The following is a 19,979-nucleotide window of genomic DNA, read 5'->3' as shown; positions in this document are numbered from 1 at the left end:
CCAAGTTCAGCAAAGGCCTCCAGATAGGTCTTGTCAGACTTCATTCGCTTGAAGGCAGCCAACTTGCCACGTCCAGCAAATGCGCTGACTGTATCACAACCTGTGTAGTCTTGCATACCAATCAGTGCCTCACACACCTCACCTCCCAGAGCATGGCTCAGCTTCTGGATGTCAAGGTATCTTGTCCTGGTCTTGGTTCCGCACTTCATGTACATGGGACATGGGATGGACTTGGCAACAGCCAGGCACAGCACGAGGACATCTGTGTCTTCTGCACTGATCACAACGGACCTGATGCCAGATTCTGCTGCATGAACACCATGTAGTAAGATGCGGGTGTCAGCTTCTTCCTGTGAGGACTTTAACTCTGTGGCCTCCTCCCAGTGCTCTTTCGACAGTTTGTAACATTGATGTCCACAGGTCACATACAGTAACTTGTTGTCAAGTTTCTGCCTGTGTTCTGGCCCCTTCCACATCTGCACAAGGAACTCGATCAAGCTGGTCTTGTTAGATGAACTGGAGATGAACTTTCTCCACTGTTGAATGTTGTGCCCAGGTGCTATGGTCTTGAACTGCAATGCTGTGTCTCCTCCCCTGTTGACCCTTTCCACATTTTTGATGGATGTGTCTCTGTAGACATCGAAGACGACATCAATGCGGTGGCTCTTTCCACCTTCGTGGAGGACTTGAGACAGTGCTGATTCTGCCAGCTGTGAGAAGGTCTTTTCATTTCCTTTCAGTTTATGGACTAGGCTCATCCCATCAATGACTGTTGCTGAGGGCTCTGGGATGACTTCTGCTGGAGAAACATTCTTTTCCAACTCCCTGGCAAGGGCAGCTTTGTTGGTCTTGCGGAGAGACCCATCACCATTGGCCAGAGCCCATGGCAGGGGCCCCAGTGGATGCGCCAGCACGTCACTCATGTGTAGTTTCCTGCTTTCGGCAACAAGTATCATCTGGCCAAACAGTTTCCTGTCAGCTTTGATGACTACTTCTTTGGCAGAGCTTTTACTACATGACTTCTTTCTGATGTCTGAAAACGTCTTCAGCTTCTTCTTTGACATCTTGTCATGAAACGTTGTAGCGCTGGGGCAGCTGCTTCCAAGCGCTCTTGTTTGAATGTTTGATATGCCTCCTCTCCTACCTTGCGGGCGTCGAGAAGGTCCTTGGCAACTTCTGCTGGGGCCACCGCACCAGTTGACAGACTGACAAGCTCTCCATGGTCAAGGTTGAATGGATTCAACCAGCTGGTTTCCATCAGTGGAACCATGGACTGGATGTCAGCCTCATCTCTTCTGATTCTTGGCATCTGTAGGTCAGGATGACTGAAGTTGTCATGTTGGCCTACATGAACCATGTCCCTTAGTTGTCTCATATAAGTGCTTCGGTACTCAGATGTCAGGTAGTATCTAGCCACAGCTCCAGGTTTCAGTCTGAACCCTTTTGTGCCTCCAGGTGTCTGGGTGTCCTTGTTGACAGTCTCTTCGATCGTCTGGTCCACAGGTATCCGCCCAAAGGGATTCTTGCAGCCGATCTGCACAGAAAACCCACCTTGCATAAAGTGGGCATGGATGTCAGGATGTTCGATGGGTAGCCGAGACATTGTGGCATAGTAGTAGGTCAGGAACCGGGCGTAGTTCACCTTGTCATAGGTAAAGCACCAGGGAATCATCTCTCGAATAGCTGCCAGGTGAAGCATCCAGTTACCTTCTCGAGATGCTCGGATGAGGCCCAGCATAATCTCAACCATGTCTAGGTAAGACATCCAGAAGGCTGCAAGGCTGTTCTCATCTCTGAGGGAGTTCAGGTAGGTTTCGAACAGCTCCAAGATACGTGTGCATGATTCATCCTGAAGCAGGTCCTGGAAGGATGCTTGGCAAACATTGTTGTGGAACTCTCCAATGCTCTTCAGGGCTTCTTCTAGGTGTTGGCTGTCTTCAGGATGAGTGTTCTCTATCCACAGAAGGAAGCCTTTCCAGGCAAGCCTCATCAGTGCTTCATATGCAGTCTTGTGTGCTCTAACTGTTTGGTTGTACCTGCGACCTTCCATCAGCCCAGCCACAGACCCTTCTGCAATGACACCTGATTCAACAAACACATCTCTGAGTCCTGCATCTTCAAATCTCTTCCCTAGGATGGACAGGAGGTTGCAGATTGTGTGGAAGACGCCCATCCTGATGATGATGTTCTTGAATTTGTCATGTTTCCACACTATCTCAGCAGCCTTGGCAAAGAGTGCTTGGTCAAACACACAGACGATCTTGTTGAGCTGTAAGGACTGCATGATGCCAAGTATTTGTTCCAGTACATCATTCACAGTTGACATCTCAGTTGCAGAAGCATTGATTGTAGGAAGGTAGCTCACAGTGTCCTGGATCACTGTCACATCATTGCGGATCTGGATGTTGAACCCTGTCCAGCTGCTTATGGTCTGGTTCTCAGGATCTGACATTCGAGTCAGGAGCCATACATGGTTCTTCTTCTTTGCATCTTGAACTTCTTTGTTTGTGTCGGAATCAAGGGTCTCAGTCTTAGGTGGCCCAGTTCGCTTTCCAACATTGTAGGTTGGTAGCATCAATGGGGCAGGACTGATGCTCCTCTTCTTGGATTTGCTGACTGCAGGCAGGACCTTCTGTGGCATGGGCCCTGCAACTTTGGGTTGGACAGCAATGCCATTGACCCTGTGAGAGGTGCCTTCTCCACTCAGTGTCTCTTCAAGACGGTCAATGTTATCCCAGGCCAGGGTGGTAAACACACCAGGATGCATGTCTTCTGGCAGTGGTATGTCCTCTGCTGAGCATTCCAGCTTCTGGACACAAAGAGCTGTGTCAAACTCCTCTACTTGGGAGTAGGAAATAGCATGGCCAAGACGATTCAGACTTCGTATCAGTTCTGTGTTTCCTGTCAGTGACTTCACAGCAAATGGGAGGAGTATGTGCTTGGGTGGCTTAGTCTTGCCACAGGTGACAGCAAAGACTAGATCACTGCCAAAAGAAGCAGCAAGACGCTGGACTCTTTCAGAGGGATTTGCACACTCAGTATCCCCAGTCAGCAGGGTATACAGGAACTTTGTGACAGCTTCAGGGATGACACTTTTCTGTGTATCAGGTGGCCATGACTGTTGGACATCTTGTTTCTTGATCTGCTTCCGCAGCTGTATGGCTGCTTTGGTGAGGACATCCATGGATTTGATAGACTGTGCTTCACGTAGATCTTGCTTCATGTTGTGGGCTTCCTTGACAAGGTCATCCACTGACAGGCTGTCTGGATAGAGAAGCACCCTTCCTTTCTCATTTGAGACAAAGTGAAGTGACCCTTCCAGCTCACTTTCAAGCTTGCGACGAACATGCTTCTTTGTCGAGGGTTTGATCTTGGTGATGCCATGGGAGTTCATGGATCTCTCAAGCCTGGCTGTGAGGTCTGTTAAAGGCAATATTTCAGGGTTTGGGAGGAATTCAGTCCTCACATGCATGAACAGTTCCTCATAGGCTTGTCTCTCTGTCTCCTCATAATCTGCTGCCTCACTCTCTTCCTGTTGTACTTCTGAAGAGCTGGTAGAAGACACTCTTCTTGTGTACTCTTTGTAGCACGTCTTGTGGTAATTCCCCTCTGTGGCAACTAGGTCTCTGCTCAGCAATGCAAGCACTCTTAGATCACATTTCTTTATTGCCGCCTTGCGGATGGTGTCATCTGCTCGTAACTCAAGACACTGCATAAGAGGTTCCCTTGATTTCTGTCCTTTGATGTATTTCGGCTTCTGGCAGAAGATGCAGATCTTGTCATACAGTCTTGAAGTAGGCCTACTTGGTGCATCCCTGGTCCTGGATGATGATCTTCTGGAAGCAGCTTCTGTGGGTTCAGCACTGGCACCTTTGGAGAGGATCGAGTCCAAAGACTTCTTCATGGTAAACATGCTGCGGCATTTGCGATGGTACTGTACCTGAGGTACTTCCCCTTCTTTTAGTCCTTTTGCCAAGTCAAGGACTGGGGCATGCTGTCTGATCTCTGCAGCCCGGAGCAAAGCCTTCCATGAATCCAGGTCCCTCAATGTCACCAGGGAATCAGAGTCATCGTCTGAGCAATGAATAAGACAGTTTGTGCACGGCCGCTTCTTCGGCAGGGTGGTACCTTGATCCATCGACATCACTCTGATCACTGTACAACACTATCTGCAACATACAAAAAGATAATATTGGTTAAGATATTAGTTTTGAAAGAAAAGATAATATAAGTATAATTGGTGAAAAAAAAACGCTTAAATCTACCTGTAATTCAAAATGTTAAGTTTCCAGCTGAAGATAAATACAATTATTGCAGGCAGTAAACACAATACAATGTAAAAAATAGTGTGAATCACATTTATTTTGCATTTTGCTTTTTAATCAAAAGGAAATAACCTTATTTGCATTGTTTTAATCCACATTGGTGGAGATAGAAATTTGACACTGGCGTATCTTTCATTTTTTGCAAATTACACAATGGCGCTAATGACAAAAAAATGAGTTTTAAAAATTATTGACCAAGCTACCTATCTCAAAAGGCTATCATATCTTATTACACTCATATCAACCCTATAAACATTTTAGTACTACTTTGGTTTGGTCCCCCCAGGTGGTACCGATATCTGCTCTGGCCCATGGACTATAAATGTTGCACGTTCCACCGATTTTTTTTCTTTTTTGTATACTAAGTCGAGGTTCGTGTAAGAGCTAACACAAAGAACATATAATAAAGGGAGCGGTAGATAAGAAGGCAGAGAGAGAGGGAAGCACAACAACAGTGGGGAACAGGAACATCAGGAGGTCTGTGGAAGGGAGAGGGGTGGGGCAAGATTGACACTACATTATTCGGGATAAACAAGATGGACACCACATTGTACAAACTTTCCCCACTGAGTTAAAGACCGAAGACAGTTCTAAACCACCTGTCGGGGGATTTTCCTAAGACCCCCACTGTGCAAACAACAAAGAGGTTTCTTATGTTTGGCGCTTCATCAGTTAACTCAACATCCTCCACCTTACATCTCATGAAGCTCCTCTTGATGATGCAAACACTCAGGTGTGGTCGGTAATTCCCCATTGTGTATCGATAAAAGAATATCGATTAATCAGGACCACAAGATGCACTTTCTCAACTCGACCAACTGTCAATCCGAATATTCTTCTTGACGTTGAACGCATGGAAGTTGCTATGGCAACGTGTACGGTGTCGGTACTTATAATGCATGAAAGTAACAAACAATGTGATTCGAAATAAAAGGAAAGTATGTTAACTATTTATATATTAAGCAAGTAAACATTAATTAGTTAGGGTTGGAATTATGATGAACCTTAACGGCAGTAAAAATAAATCGTCACTTTCAAGGTTCCTCCTTTTATTTGTTGTCCAAAGGTTTTAAAATTGATTATTACTTGCAAAATCAAAGATTCTTCAAGTATATTGGTTGGTCTTATGCGTTATTCTGTTTGTTTTAATTCCAAACCGATCTTCACGAAACTTCACCAGATGGTAGAGTCTGTCATAAGGAAGAAGCCTTTTGATTTTGAGGTCAAAGGTCATCTTGAGGTCAAATTTCTAAGATTGTTATTTTTTTCATCAGATTGGCTGGAAAATTGAACAGCGTTTGCATACTGAGTCACTAAATTGGGAAACCACATATTTTTGAGGTCAAAAGGTCAAAGGTCAACTCAAGATCAAACTTCTAAAATCATCAGTTTTCAACTGAAAAACCTTTAATTTTCATCCGATTGACTTGAAAATTGAACAGCATTTGCATATTGAATTCATAAATTTGGAAAACATATTTTTGAGGTCAAAAGGTCAAAGGTCAACTCCAGGTCATATTTCTAATCTAAATCATCAATTTGCATCTGAAAAATCATCAATTTTGATGCAATTGGTTTGAAAATTTAACAGCAATTACATTGTGCTTCACTGAGTTGGGAAACCAATTATTTTTGAGGTCAAAAGGTCAATGTGATGACTCAGAGGCAGATTCTCAGGAGACAAATAGGAGTTTATTCCACCAACATTCAGTCAAGCCTTGAATAGCGGTGCTGCCATTATGATCGCCCTCATACTCATCTCTCAAGTGCTTCCACCAATGGCTTACGTCATAGTATAAATCCCAACGTGACAAAACGTAGTCACGACAGTCAACTCAAGGTCAAACTTATAATATCTTCAATTTTCATCTGAAATATCATCAATATTAAATCCGATTGACCCGAGCTTTGATTTATATCAACTTTAATCTTAATGAAATGGACAATTTGATGTATACATGGCAACATTTTTTTTTGGGGGGGGGGGGTAAGGGGGGTGTATTTTGCATGTATCATACTCTGCATGATGTCTTCTTGCTTATTTGTCTGTTTGTGAACAGGATATCTCAAGAGGTTGTCAACTGATTCGGAAGAAATTTGGTGGAAAGATTGGATATGTGACAAGGACGAAATGATTGAATTTTGTTTTGGTGAAGATTCGAATCCGGATCTGGATCAGATAATTTTTAAAGTGGTTTTTCACCATTGAGAGAGAGCATATATGTATCGGCAAAAAAACGATACATGGGAGAATATCTCAATAGGTTGTGGACGACTTTCAAAATCATTCCGTTTCAAAAAATTCAATCTCATACAGCTCTTCCTTTCTACATTCTCGAAACTCACCTTTATTCCACCCCTCCTCAAACGTTTTCAAATGTATCTCTGACTTGGAAATCTCAAGAAACCCAGTTTGTAATAAATGTTAGATTTTCATTAATCGTTCAAAACTTTAAAAACTCCCAACTCTGTTGGTTACCAGGTGATTGGGGTTTTACTGGAGGTAGGGTGCGCATGCGCAGAAGGGAGAGAATGCCGAATGAAGAAAACCTATTTCTCGTTCCTGTTGCTGTTTACTGAATCAACGGACACTACAATTGGCGACGAGGTAAACGTTTCTGGTGAACAATGACGGCGGTAGGCTCATTGGAGACCTTCGAGAGCGATGATTCTGAAGCATACGAAGAATGCTCGGAAGCCTATTTCATCGCGAACGACATCGGACAAGTCGAGGTGGGCGCCATTGCTGCCGTGATCCAAGCGGTCGACAGGAAGAAGGTGGCTACTATGATCTCATTGATCGGTAAGAGTACTTACACTACTTTGAAAGACTTGTGTCTCCCGGAAATACCTTCTGCTAAAACGTACGAGCAGTTGTGTGAGAAATGCTACGAAATCATTTCAAGCCGCGAGTTTTCGAAGTGGCGGAAACTTATCGTTTTCACCGGACGAACCAGAGTGAAAACCAGAATGTCACGGACTATGCAAACAAGCTCAAACATTTGGCCATCACTTGTAATTTCGGAAACTACCTCCCACGTGCTTTACGGGACCAGGTTGTTGGAGGTGTATACAGTCAGTCCACCATACCAGGAAAAAGTTACTTTCCGAGGACAGAACATTCGAACAAGCTATGGCTGTGGCTGTGTCTGAGGAAACGGCTGAAAAGGAAGTAAAACAATTCAACTCTGGAGAGGCAGGGGTGTCGGGCTCTGTGGGCTTTACAACGAGCATAAAAAAAAAAAAACGATTCACATCGTGGTCCTCGTTTCAAGGATCGGTCGGAAAAAACGACCCTACCATTTCCAAAGGAAAAACGTTGCTGCAGATGTGGCTCTACGGAACATCTGGCTGATACATGCAAACATGCTCGTACCATCTGCGGATACTGCCGATGTGAGGGCCATTTGGTTAAGGTGTGTTGGAAGAAACAGAAAAATGCAAAACGTCTTTTGAAACAAACCCATCATGTTATAGCTTTGAGCGATGAGTCGGAGGACGAGCTGGATACGGTGCATTAATGCATATTAACTCTACATCTGTTTCAAAAAACACTACTCCTCACTACCAACTTAAAATCTCCATCGACGAACAGACATTCCGATGGAAATTGATACGGGAAGTTCAGTTACTCTGCTAAACAGTCGTGATTTTCAACGTCTGTCTGGTGACCTTGAAACCAACTACATACAATATGATTTAAGAGCTACACAGGTGATGTCATCAAATGCTTTGGTGAGAAAGAAATGGGTGTTCAAATTGGGGGGCAACGTGGTTTTGTTAGTGTGTGTGGTCGATGGAGCAGGACCTTCATTACTGGGTAGAGATGTTATTTCAAAATATTCCCTTCCCTGGAAAAATATTTTCAACTAGCCGAAACCCGTGGAACATCCACGGAAGGGAGGATGTGGTGTATGGATGGAGTGTACCATTATGGATATTTCTACCTTATCGTGAACAGGGTAAAGCCTACTTTGATAATCATGAACGGTGGCAGATGCAGGAGTTGGTGAAACGAAAGGGGGGGGGGGGCTGATCATGACCTACCCGACGTCACATGGCCTACGCCATTTGTTGAGATCATGGCCACAACGGAAACACAACTGGATAGGTAGGGCCTAGGCCTACGCCTACTTTTTGTCACTCGGCGAAGTACACTTTGTTTTAAGCTTTCAGAAGCTGAAGCCTTGGTATATATTGCTTTATATGATACTGATGGGCTGCCGATCGGTTTCAACATGTTGTAATCACAGTATATGGAAGAAATTATGGTAAACCCACCTGATGAGGTCAGCGTACACCGCGATCGACACCGGCACAAATGCATGCTCTGGATTGTCCACTCAGTGGACGGCTTGCTGTCGCCTTCGACTGTCCAATCAGCGGACGGCTTGCTGTCGCCTTCGACTGTCCAATCAGCGGACGGCTTGCTTCGCCTTCACCCAGCAGACGTCAATACGATGGCGTCGTAAGATGGCGTCGTATCGGCCGTTAATCGGATGCTTTTGGGCCCCAACGTCGGCGAATTCAGATTTTTCGAGTATGTCTGTATGTGATAAACAAAGAGCGCGGTTCGTAGATCGTAAATCCATTAGTGCCGTGGGCATCGGGTCACTGGGTGCGGTGTAAAAGGGATAACAAAGTAGAGTCCTTACGGTATTATTATATAGACTAGCCGAAACCCGTGGAACATCCACGGAAGGGAGGATGTGGTGTATGGATAGAGTGTACCATTATGGATGGCATAGGGGATTTGCTTGTCCGAGTAAGAGTTAGGAAGAAAGATCAATTTTCACTTGTGCAAAAATGCTACTCACAATTACATCGCCTGTGCGTCGGCCTGTGATTGAGCCAGAGAGTTGGCCTGTGAGTCAACTTCCTTTCCAATGTCTGCAAGAATTGAAATACTGATTGTGAATGTGTAAAATTATATGAAAGAAGAACATGCATATCAATAGACGATGCCATCGAAAAGGAGAGCAGCTGTCAATAGAAAAGGATGTCTGACTTATCAATTTGACATTATTGCACAGGAAATGACAAACAAAGAAACAGTTCATTTCCATCAGGTAATATTACGATGAGATATCAGCCGATACCTTTATTATGTCCATCAGCATCCATGGCACTTAGAAAAAAAAAACCTAGCATCAGCCAGCCGCAGCCAACTATCACGTACCGTCTCGAAGTCAATGCCATCCTTTTATCTCTTCGTATACAACTCACTGATCGCAACGTCACTCCATTTAACTTTATTAAAATGACGATAAAGACGTGAAACCCGTGGAATATCCACGGAAGGGATATCGTTCGTCTGTTTTCAGCTCGTTATCTTTAAGCTTCCTTACGTCTCGCCACCTGCTACACCTCTCTGAGTTACGAGGATTTATGCAACGCACCCCGAGTATCGCAACGTCACTCCATTTAACTTTATTAAAATGACAATAAAGACGTTTCCTTATATATCCTAATTTCAAATGTTCAAGGGAATAAAAAAGCTTCCTTACGTCTCGCCACCTGCTACACCTCTCTGAGTTACGAGGATTTATGCAACGCACCCCGAGTATCGCAACGTCACTCCATTTAACTTTATTAAAATGACGATAAAGACGTTTCCTTATATATCCTAATTTAAAATGTTCAAGGGAATAAAAAGACCATTTGGTTCACACCACCCATGTTCACACCACTCGACTGTCAAATCAGCGGACGGCACGCTTCGCCTTCGCCCAGCAGACGCCAATACGATGGCGTCGTAAGATGGCGTCGTATCGGCCGTTAATCGTACGCTTTTGGGCCCCAACGTCAGCGAATTCAGATTTTTCGAGTATGTCTATACGTGATAAATAAAGAGCGCGGTTCGTAGATCGTAAATCCATTAGTGCCGTGCGCATCGGGTCACTGGGTGCGGCGTAAAAGGGATAACAAAGTCGAGTCCTTACGGTATTATTATATAGAATGTTGCCGTTCCCATGACCACCGATGATATCGTCAAGCAATACTCCAAGTTGTTTGAAAACAACGCCTTGGGAACATTGAGAGGGGTACAGGTTATGCTGAAGGTGCGCGACGATGATCCAGTTTTCATGAAAGCTAGAATTGTTCCGTTTGCCATCCGTGAAAGGGTTGACCAGGCTTTGGACAAGCTTGAAAAGGATGGGGTCATTGAGAAAGTTCAGTACTCAGAATGGGCCTCAACCATTGTGCCAGTCATTAAACCGGATGGCCAGTTGCGGATTTGTGGTGATTATTTGGGCACCATAAACAAATATTCTGAGTTGGACCAATACCCAGTACCTATGCTCAAAGAACTGTTAAACAAACTAGTTGTTGGGAAGAAGTATACGAAGCTTGATTTGTCCCAAGCTTACCACCAATTAGAGTTGGCCCACGGGAGCTCAAAGTATACTACTATAAATACACACCGAGACCTGTACCAGTATCGAAGGCTTTCATTTGGGGTAAACACAGCCGTTCCAGTTTTCCAGCGTACCATGGAGAATTTGATAAAAGACCTTCCCTGGTGCTGTGTGCACATTGATATCCTGGTGACGGGAGATAGTGTTGACGACCATTTAAAAAACCTTCACAGGGTTTTGAAAAGGCTGGAGGAAAACACAATTACATTAAAACGTGACAAGTTCCACCTCATGCTGGATGAGATTGGGTTTGTTGGATTTGTTATTTCGTCTGCGGGGGTATTCCCGACAAAACAAAAGCTTGAAGCTATCCAACAGGCAGGGGTTCCCAAAAACGTTGGTGAATTAGTCATTCATTGGCCTCGCAAATTTCCTTCGTCGTTTTGTTCCAGATTTTGCCTAAATCGTGTCTCCTTTGTACAAGCTACTAAAAAAGGAGGTGAAATGTAAATGAGGAAAGGCCGAGGGTAACTCATTTGAAAAAATTAAAGCTGCTTTGTGCTCCAGTCACATACTATGTCATTACAACCCTCAAGCCTGCTTGGTCCTTCAGGCGGACGCATCCTCCATGGGTGTAGGGGCAGTCCTACTTCAACCCAATCCAGAGGGTGAGTTAGAGCCGGTGGCCTACGCATCAAGAACTCTGAATGACGCGGAAAAAAATTACTCCCAGATTGAGAAGGAGTCATTGGGAATCGTTTTTGGAGTGACAAAGTTTCGGCAATTCCTCCTGGGGAGACATTTCATGCTAATGAGAGATCATAAGCCTCTGATAACTCTGTTTAACGAGCACAAACCCGTGTCACAGTTAGCATCAGCAAGGATAAAGAGATGGTCCTTACTGTTGCCGGCTTACGACTACACCATACAGTTCATCACAGGCAAGAAAAACGTTTATGCCGATTTCCTCTCACGAAAACCCATACCGTGTCATCCTACAAAGCCTGAACAAGGGCCTGTGGAGGTACTTCTGGTTAAAAATGATGAAATTTTGAATGCCGCTGTGGTCGCGGCTGAAACAAAGAAGGATTCAGTTCTCTGCAAGGTACTTAATTTTACAAAACATAGTTGGAATGAGAATCCAGAGGAGATGATTCAGCCTTATCACAAGAAAAGGCTGGAACTTTCTGTGGAAGACTATATTGTACTGTGGAACGGGTGGTTATTCCCACATCGCTACGGCAGATTCTACTCGCTGATTTACATGCTGAACATTCAGGCATGGTAAAAATGAAACAAATGGCCAGGATATACCTGTGGTGGCCAAATATCGACAAGGATATTGAAAGCACCGTGAAATAGTGTGTAATGTGTCAAGAGAATGCGAAGGCTCCGCCGGGGAGCCAGCCTCCTTCGTGGTCTTGGCCTGCCGGTCCCTGGAAACGACTTCATTTAGACCTGGCGGGCCCTTTTAAAGGGAAAATGTTTTTGGTTCTGGTGGACGCTTATTCAAAGTGCTTAGAAGTATTTCTCTTGGTGAACACTACTGCCACGGCCATTATTCAAAGCCTCCGACATGTTTTCAGTGTTTTTGGTCTGCCGGAACACCTTGCGACTGATAACGGCAGCCAATTTACCAGCGCCAAGTTCCAAGAGTTTCTCACGACAAATGACATTAAACATACCCTGACGGCCCCAGCACACCCTGCTACGAATGGTTTGGCATAACGTTATGACGGTCATTTTAAGGAGAAAATGAAAAAATTGGAGATACCGGAAAGCTGTTACAAACCAAACTTGGCAGATTCCTGTTGACATACAAGGCCATGCCTACCTCGTTTGGGAAATCACCTTCAGAACTGTTAATGAACAGACAGCCTAGAATAAGGCTCAATGCTCTGAGAGATAACCAAACCAAACAACAAGTTAAGGTGTTCCAAGAGAACCTCAGACATGTCCCAAAGTTCCAGCAGGGCCAACTCGTGTTTGCGCGAAATTTTGGAAAAGGTCCGAGCTGGGTTCTTCGGACTATCTTGTGGGTCATTAGTCCGAGAAATTATGATGTGCGAGTAAACATGAAGAACAACTATGTCCCCAGCATGTGACCACCTCTTTACGTTTACAACCCGGTGGTGAAATGGGGGCCCCGACCAATTCCCAGTCTCACTTTCTGGACCCTTGTCTCCAGCTAGTCTTGTTGGGAGGCGGAGTCAGGAAATGTATATTCCATTTACACCACCAGTTCAATGAGCTGTTCTTCCCGATCAGCATTTTGATGACTCGATATTTTCTCCACGGGTTGATCAATTTGGGAACCCAGAACCGGTTGTGGATGAACCCGTGCCTTCCCCATCATCTGGTCAACTACCTCATCGGGTTGGCGAGTCCAGAAGATTTCCGGTGCGAGAAAGGAAGAAAACGCGAAGACCAATTGAACAATGCTGAGTCTGTGTATTTGCCTACCACCTGGTTGGATGAAAATTTTGTTTTTTGACCCCTCTAGTCTAACATTTGTGAAACTGAGTTAATTGAATGAATGAATGAATGAATGAATGAGTGAATGATCGTTTTAAGGCCATTTTCCCCGCTAGAGCGGGGTTAGCCTTGTTAGCCAGTTAATTGGAGGTTGGTTAATGAAATGAAAAATGGCTTGATGTGATTGTGTTATCTGGTTTATATGACAGACAAGTACAGTGATATTAATGATTAACTACCTATTTGTTGTAAGATTTAAAGAGGGGGGCAGTTGCTGTGTCTGTTGGTTCGGGGTACCATGTGATGGGGGGTTAATGGAGGAATGGTGCGCATGCGCAGAAGGGAGAGAATGCCGAATAAAGAAAGCCTCTTGATTCTCGTTCCTGTTGCTGTTTACTGAATCTACGGACACTACACACCCCCTCATCCATCCCCGTCAAAACTCCCCCTCCCCCTCCCCTTGAAAACCCCATGCCCTCACCTTCTAAACTTCCCCCTTAAACCTCCCTTTCAAAGCCCCTTCTCACCCCTCCTCCTCAAAATTGTCTCTTAACTCACTCATGAAGCTGCCTCCTCCCCACTTCCTCTCTTCCAGTTCATTCCGCCACCTCCTTGAACTTCGCTCCAACCTTCCACTTCGCTCTGCCCCTCCTCAAACAATGCCTCACTGTGCCTCATTCCATCATGATCTAACCTTTTGACCTTCTCATCCTTCCCTTTCTCCTAGCTCTTCTGCAATCTCCAAATCCATTACATACTCCTCATCCTTCCCTTTCTCCCTGCTCTTCTGCAATGTCCAACACACTATCAACAGCTGCCCTACCTCCTCCTCTCCTCCCTCATCTTACCCAACCTCTCCCCTCTGCTCTCCTGTTTCCAATGCTCCCTCTCCCTCTTCCTTAACGGTATGGACCTCAAACATCCAGGCCCTTTGCACAAACCTGACTGATCCTCTCCATAAAGGTTGCTTTTGACAAACCAGACGTAATCTGCTTAACAGAAAACTTTCCTCCTTCAAGATGTCTCTGATTCCTTCATATCTCTTCCTGGTTACTCCCTCCTCCGGTATGATAGACCTGAGCCTCGTCCTGGTGGTGGGGTGGCTATCTTTATCAAAAACTCTCTTCCTCACTCTCGCTGCACTGCCCTCTCTCCACCCCACCCCCAGGATTACCTCTGGCTACGGTTTCCCCTCCGCTCCCACCTTTTGTTCATATGTGTTCTGTGCCGTCCTCCAAACAGTGATGACTCCATTTACATCTCGCTTTCTGACAACATGGACCAACTTCTATCCACTCATCCCAACTCTCTCTTCCTCATATGTGGCGACTTCAACTGTCATCATGCCAGTTGGCTGGGTGTGGGTACCTCTCACACCAGCCACGGCACCTCAGCAAAGGACTTCTGCGACTCATTTGGACTGACACAATCTGTCAATTTCCCGACCCGGATCTCATTCAACAGTGAATCATCTCTTCTAGACTTGGTTATGACTAGCCATGTCGAGAAAACTAACTAAGTTCCCTTCCACCTCAGGGGGTCCCACATCTGACTCGACCACATTGTGGTCCTCCTTTCTTTCAGGAGGTGGAAGGAATGCCTCCTCTTTGTCTTTCTCTCCCTCCATCCTCCCACGCCTCCCTCCTTCACATCATCCTTTCCTGTGGGGGGAGGAAGAGACAGCCACAGCACCCCTCGGTCCCACGCTCGTCTCGGCGACAACACCCCACCCTGCCCGCAGAGGTTGCATTGCACCTGGGTGGTGCAGAACTCCCTCTAATATCCCAACTGTCCGCACTGGGAAGAAACCTCTTCTTTGCACCCAGTAACAAGGTGACCCATTTGACCACACCTGCAGCATATTATTTGTATGTCCATCACATATCGTGAGATTCCGTCATCTCACGAGATTGTGAAATTAAATTTAAAAAACGATGTCCCGTAATTGTTTAATTTAAACCTCTTAATTTAACCTCTTAATTTAATTTGATCTTAATCATAATTTAAATTGACCTCTTGATTAAAGTTTAACCTCTTCATCTATCTATAATTCCAGTAATCTCTGTATGTTTGTACGTTTGTACGTCTGTACGTCTGTACGTCTGTTTGTCTGTGACCGCTGTTTCTCGACAACCACGGGTCCGATATACTTTTAACTTGCCAGGTATATTGCCGGGGGACCCGAGGATGTGCCTTTTCAAGGTTTCATATTAATCGGACAATTACTTACCGAGCTATGTCCAAAAAACGATTCAACCAATCAGAGAGCAGCGAACGATCGCGTGTGCCGAACGTGGAGGACACACTCTGCCTCGGATGGCACATTTGAGAGCGTATTCATTTATTTCACGTTTGCAAACTATGTTGGCGTTAAACTATGTTTTAAAACTAATAAAACCGAATTTGCGATTCATTCGCTTTCCTGCGCGTTTGTGCACGCGATGGCGATTTCTTTACCAAACTCCGGAAGCCGTTCGCTTTGGACCAAACCATTGCATGTAAATAGAGGGGGGGGATATAATTTTAGATATAGATATAGTACGGGCAATGCCCTAGTGTCATTAATGCCATCTTACTTTGAAGAACGGGAAAGAAAGGAAGAAGGGAGGGCAGATAGGTAAGGTGGTGGAGGTTGGGGGGGGGGGGGGTGCGAAACAATCCCTTTTTAGTCCCTTTTAGTCATTTTAAGACCCTTTAAACACTTTTTATTTTTCACTATTTGAACTTTGAATGTACCCTTTGGACCAACAGACCCTTTAGACGATTAGACTCCTTAAGACCACTTGAGACCTCTTCAATGCTTTCAACCCATTAGACTGCTTAGACCCCTTAACTCTTTAGACCCTTAGACCCTTTAAACACCTTCGATTTTTAAGACCCTTTAAATGCATTTCTATATTTACATACTTTAGACCCCTTAAACCCCATACAGCTACTTTTGGAATGTACCCTTTAGACTTTTAGACCCCCTTATAACCTTTTAAACCCTTATTACACTCTTCAGACGCCTCACACATGAAGGCCCTTTTGTCCTTTCGACCCCTTCGAGCTTAGACCCTAGACCCTAACTGTTATTGGAATGTACTGGTACCCTTTAGACCCCTTATGACCATTTAAACCCCTACCCTTCTAGACTTTTACACCCTTTAGGTTCGACCCCTTTGGACCTTTTTAATTATTTATGACCCATTTGGCCTTTTCGGACCATTTCAATACTTTAGACTCCCTTTACACCTTTTTCTAAAAAACCTCTAAACTTGTCTAAAAGGGTTTAATGGTCCTTTCACTGGACAAAAACTAATAGAACGTTTTATCATCAACTCAGGACCATCGTACATAGATGGTTCCCACTGCGCGAATAAAATCGCATTCTCAGGTCTTTGAGCCCCCACGGGCTCATAATTTTATATCAAATCAAAGTGAAAATCAACTTTATCATCTTATGAGCCCCATCTACAACCGATCGCCCTCCATCGGGAGACAAGCCTCTGTCCCATTTGGGACTACGTATTATTATTTATTTCTTTGGGTCATCGCTCAATATGGATTCCCTGAGACTAACGTGCCAAAGAGCAAGCCAAACCCACAACGCATAGGCTACCCCTTTCGGGCGCAGCGCGTGATGCGGAAGCGGCGAATTGAACCTCCTTGAGAACTCGATGATGATCAGAACCGAACGCTGAGTGAGCTTCGGGTTTGGAGGAAAAAGGAAACACGAAACTTTGTGAGGAAGTGAAATCCACGGACCTGGAGGAGACAAAGGTGTGAGGGAGACGGGTGGAAGGGATCGACGGATTGTTACCTGAGTTTAAATTGCAAACCGAGAATGTTCCTTTGAATAAGCAGCATAAACCCGACTATTCTATCACCTGTGGGTGTTTGACAAATCTGTTAATGTTATGAGGGTCGGATGCTCTTTTTCATATTCTTGCGTTTCAAGTGAAATGTTGCTATAGTTACGCGCTTGGGTGCAAGTTTCAAAAAAACGAAAGTGATGTTACCAATGTTATACTGTAACTCTATACATTGTGGTTTGGTCTGTGGAAAAGTCAGTAAAATCATTCATTCGTCTGTGGCTGCTGGTCTGTAATAAGTCAGTCAGCGGTCTGTGGCTGCTGGTTGCATCATTGCTGGGAGCGCGGCTGTGCCGTTGATGCAGTGCCCCCGTTACCTGCTGGTACTCATTTAGCCGACCTCGGGAGGATAGCAGGCTGAGTCGACCCACCTCTTATTTCACGGAACTACAGGGCTCGAACTCAAGACCCTAAGATCTTATCGGTTGAGCCAACACCATCTTTCGTGAGTAAATTGAAAACGCTTAACCTTGCATGCATCGTACAAGCTCACGTGGTAGGGGAGGTGCTGGTTTCAAACCACGCCCTCCACCAGTAGCTGGTTTCAAACCACGCCCTCCACCAGTAGCCGGTTTCAAACCACGCCCTCTACCAGTAGCTGGTTTTAAACCACGCCCTCCACCAGTAACTGGTTTTAAATCACGCCCTCCACCAGTGGCCGGTTTTAAACCATGCCCTCCACCAGTAGCTGGTTTTAAACCACGCCCTCCACCAGTAGCCAGTTTCAAACCACGCCCTCCACCAGTGGCCGGTTTCAAACCACGCCCTCCACCAGTAGCCGGTTTCAAACGTAAGTTACCAAAAGAGTTAGCCACTGTTTATCAAATCTTTATTCTTTAGATTTTAATGTTTTATTCTGCTCCAAGTCAATTATGATTTGTGCATCCATGGTAGTGTGAAGTTGCACCCGACGCACTATTTTGAAGATCGATTTTATCTGGAATTTGACTGAACCGATCCGTTTTTTTTATTTTTTCCCACTGTTGAAGCCTGTTTTCAGAAAAAACAAGACCGAAAGTCTAATGGCGGCGTAGCCGGGCTTGTTAAATATTATAAACCACAAACACACATGATTAGCTTTTTTAACCGTCACTAATGGTGTTTATAATGTAGCGGCTGCCGCTGGGGTTACACAATCGCCTTGCACCTATCAAGGACGCGGAGCGATCACCAGGCCGGGCTCGTCCAGGACGCCCGGGCAGGCCCGCGCTCGACTTGCCAGGCCTCGGTCGGGACGCCCGGGCAGGCTCGCCCTCGGCTTGCCAGGCCGCAGCCGGCCCGCGGGGCCACGCCCCCTGGCGCCAGGCCTGGGCAAACCCCCTGGCGGAATAGATATATATTGCCGACCGTAAAACGTTTTTCCCAGAGTGCCTGAGTGTTTGATTCTAATAAAGCAGCTCAGATGAATTCAAGCTTTTTGTCGCGTCCATTCTTTCGATCGACGTGGGAGCCACAGCTCCTTCATTGGTGACCTATCGACATGGACACGGCAGTCGCCCTTAAACTGCCTACCTTCTGGGAGGCTCACGCGGCGGTTTGGTTCGCACAAGCGGAGTCCCTGTTCGCCCTGCGAGGCATCACGGCGGACGACACCCGCTTCCACCACGTGGTCGCTGCGCTCGGTTCAGCCACCGCAGCCCGCGCCCTGAGCCTCCTCGAGAGACCGCCAGCCGCGGACAAATACGGCGCGATTAAGAAGCTTCTCCTCGATGCTTTCGCCCTCCCAGCGGCGGAACGCGCACGGCGCCTGCTCGATTTGCCGGAGCTCGGCGACACGCGCCCTTCCGAGCGAATGGACTACATGCTTTCGCTGCTCGGCGAGCACTCTCCGGCATTCCTGTTCCGGGAGCTGTTCCTCCGTCAGCTGCCTAACCCGGTACGCCTCGCCCTGGCAAGCACGACGATCACAGATCCCCGGGCCCTTGCCAGAGAAGCCGACAAAATCTCCGCCGCGGGACAGCGCATCGCAGCGGCGACATGGGACCCGCCGCCGCCTGATGCACCATCCATGGCGCCCGAGCACCCGGCGCGTTCGACGGCCGAACTGCCGACGCAATTGGCGGCCGCTATACCGAGCCGACCACGTTCAGCACGACGTCCGAAGCCTCCACCCGACCAAGCGTGGTGTTCCTATCATGCCAGGTTCGGACAGAAGGCCCGGACATGCCGACCCCCGTGCACCTTCGGCGGGTCGGGAAACGGCCAGGCCGGCGTTCATTACCTGCCATGAACGCCGGCCACAGTCACACGGGCAACTTACTGTTCATCACGGATAAAGCGTCCGGACGGCGCTTCCTGTGCGACACCGGCGCCCAAGTGAGCGTCATGCCCGCCTCTGACCAGGACAGGCAATCCGCGGTTTGCGGCCCCTCCTTGGTTGCGGCCAACGGATCGACTATCCGCACCTTCGGCCCGCGCAACGTCACCCTCTGCTTCGGCGGCCAACGCTTCGCTTGGACGTTTGTAACCGCCAACGTGCCCATGGCTCTGCTCGGCGCCGACTTCCTCTGCGCACACGGACTGCTGGTGGACGTCCAACGGCGTCGTTTAATCAACGCTGAAACCTTCAGCTCCCTGGTATGCACATTGAGCAGCTCCGCGCCGACCGAGCTGGCACGCACCGTCCCGGCGGCGAACGAGTTTGCTCGCCTGCTCGCGGAGTTCCCGGCCCTCACGCGGCCGACGTTTTCGGCCGTCGCAGTACGGCATGGGATCGAGCACCACATACCAACCACGGGCCCGCCGGTCTACGCCAGGGCCCGCCGCCTCGACCCAGCCAAGCTTGCCGTTGCGAAGGCCGAATTCGACGCGTTGGAGCACCTCGGCATCGTGCGGCGCTCCGATAGCGCGTGGGCCTCGCCACTGCACATCGTGCCAAAGCCGGGGGGTGGATGGCGCCCGTGTGGCGACTACCGCCGTCTTAATGACGCTACAACACCCGACAGGTACCCGATCCCGCATATCCA

General features: G+C 46.8%; 1 protein-coding gene across 2 annotated transcripts in view; it reads left to right on the top strand.

Annotated features, from left to right (window-relative positions):
* The first annotated feature begins 16,758 nt into the window (after positions 1-16,758).
* LOC137432657 (tissue alpha-L-fucosidase) overlaps positions 16,759-19,979 on the top strand; it is a 47,773-nt gene continuing 44,552 nt past the window's right edge. The window contains exon 1 of one of the 2 annotated variants that reach the window (XM_068124746.2): positions 16,759-16,921. The gene's annotated coding sequence lies outside the window, so the exon portion shown is untranslated. The remainder of the gene's footprint in view (positions 16,922-19,979) is intronic. The other variant, XM_068124747.2, reaches the window with a different exon arrangement.

This window comes from Myxine glutinosa, chromosome 8 (assembly GCF_964187855.1).
Source record: "Myxine glutinosa chromosome 8, kmMyxGlut1.1, whole genome shotgun sequence".
Taxonomy (NCBI): Eukaryota; Metazoa; Chordata; class Myxini; order Myxiniformes; family Myxinidae; genus Myxine; species Myxine glutinosa.
This window is presented reverse-complemented; position numbering and strand designations above follow the sequence as displayed.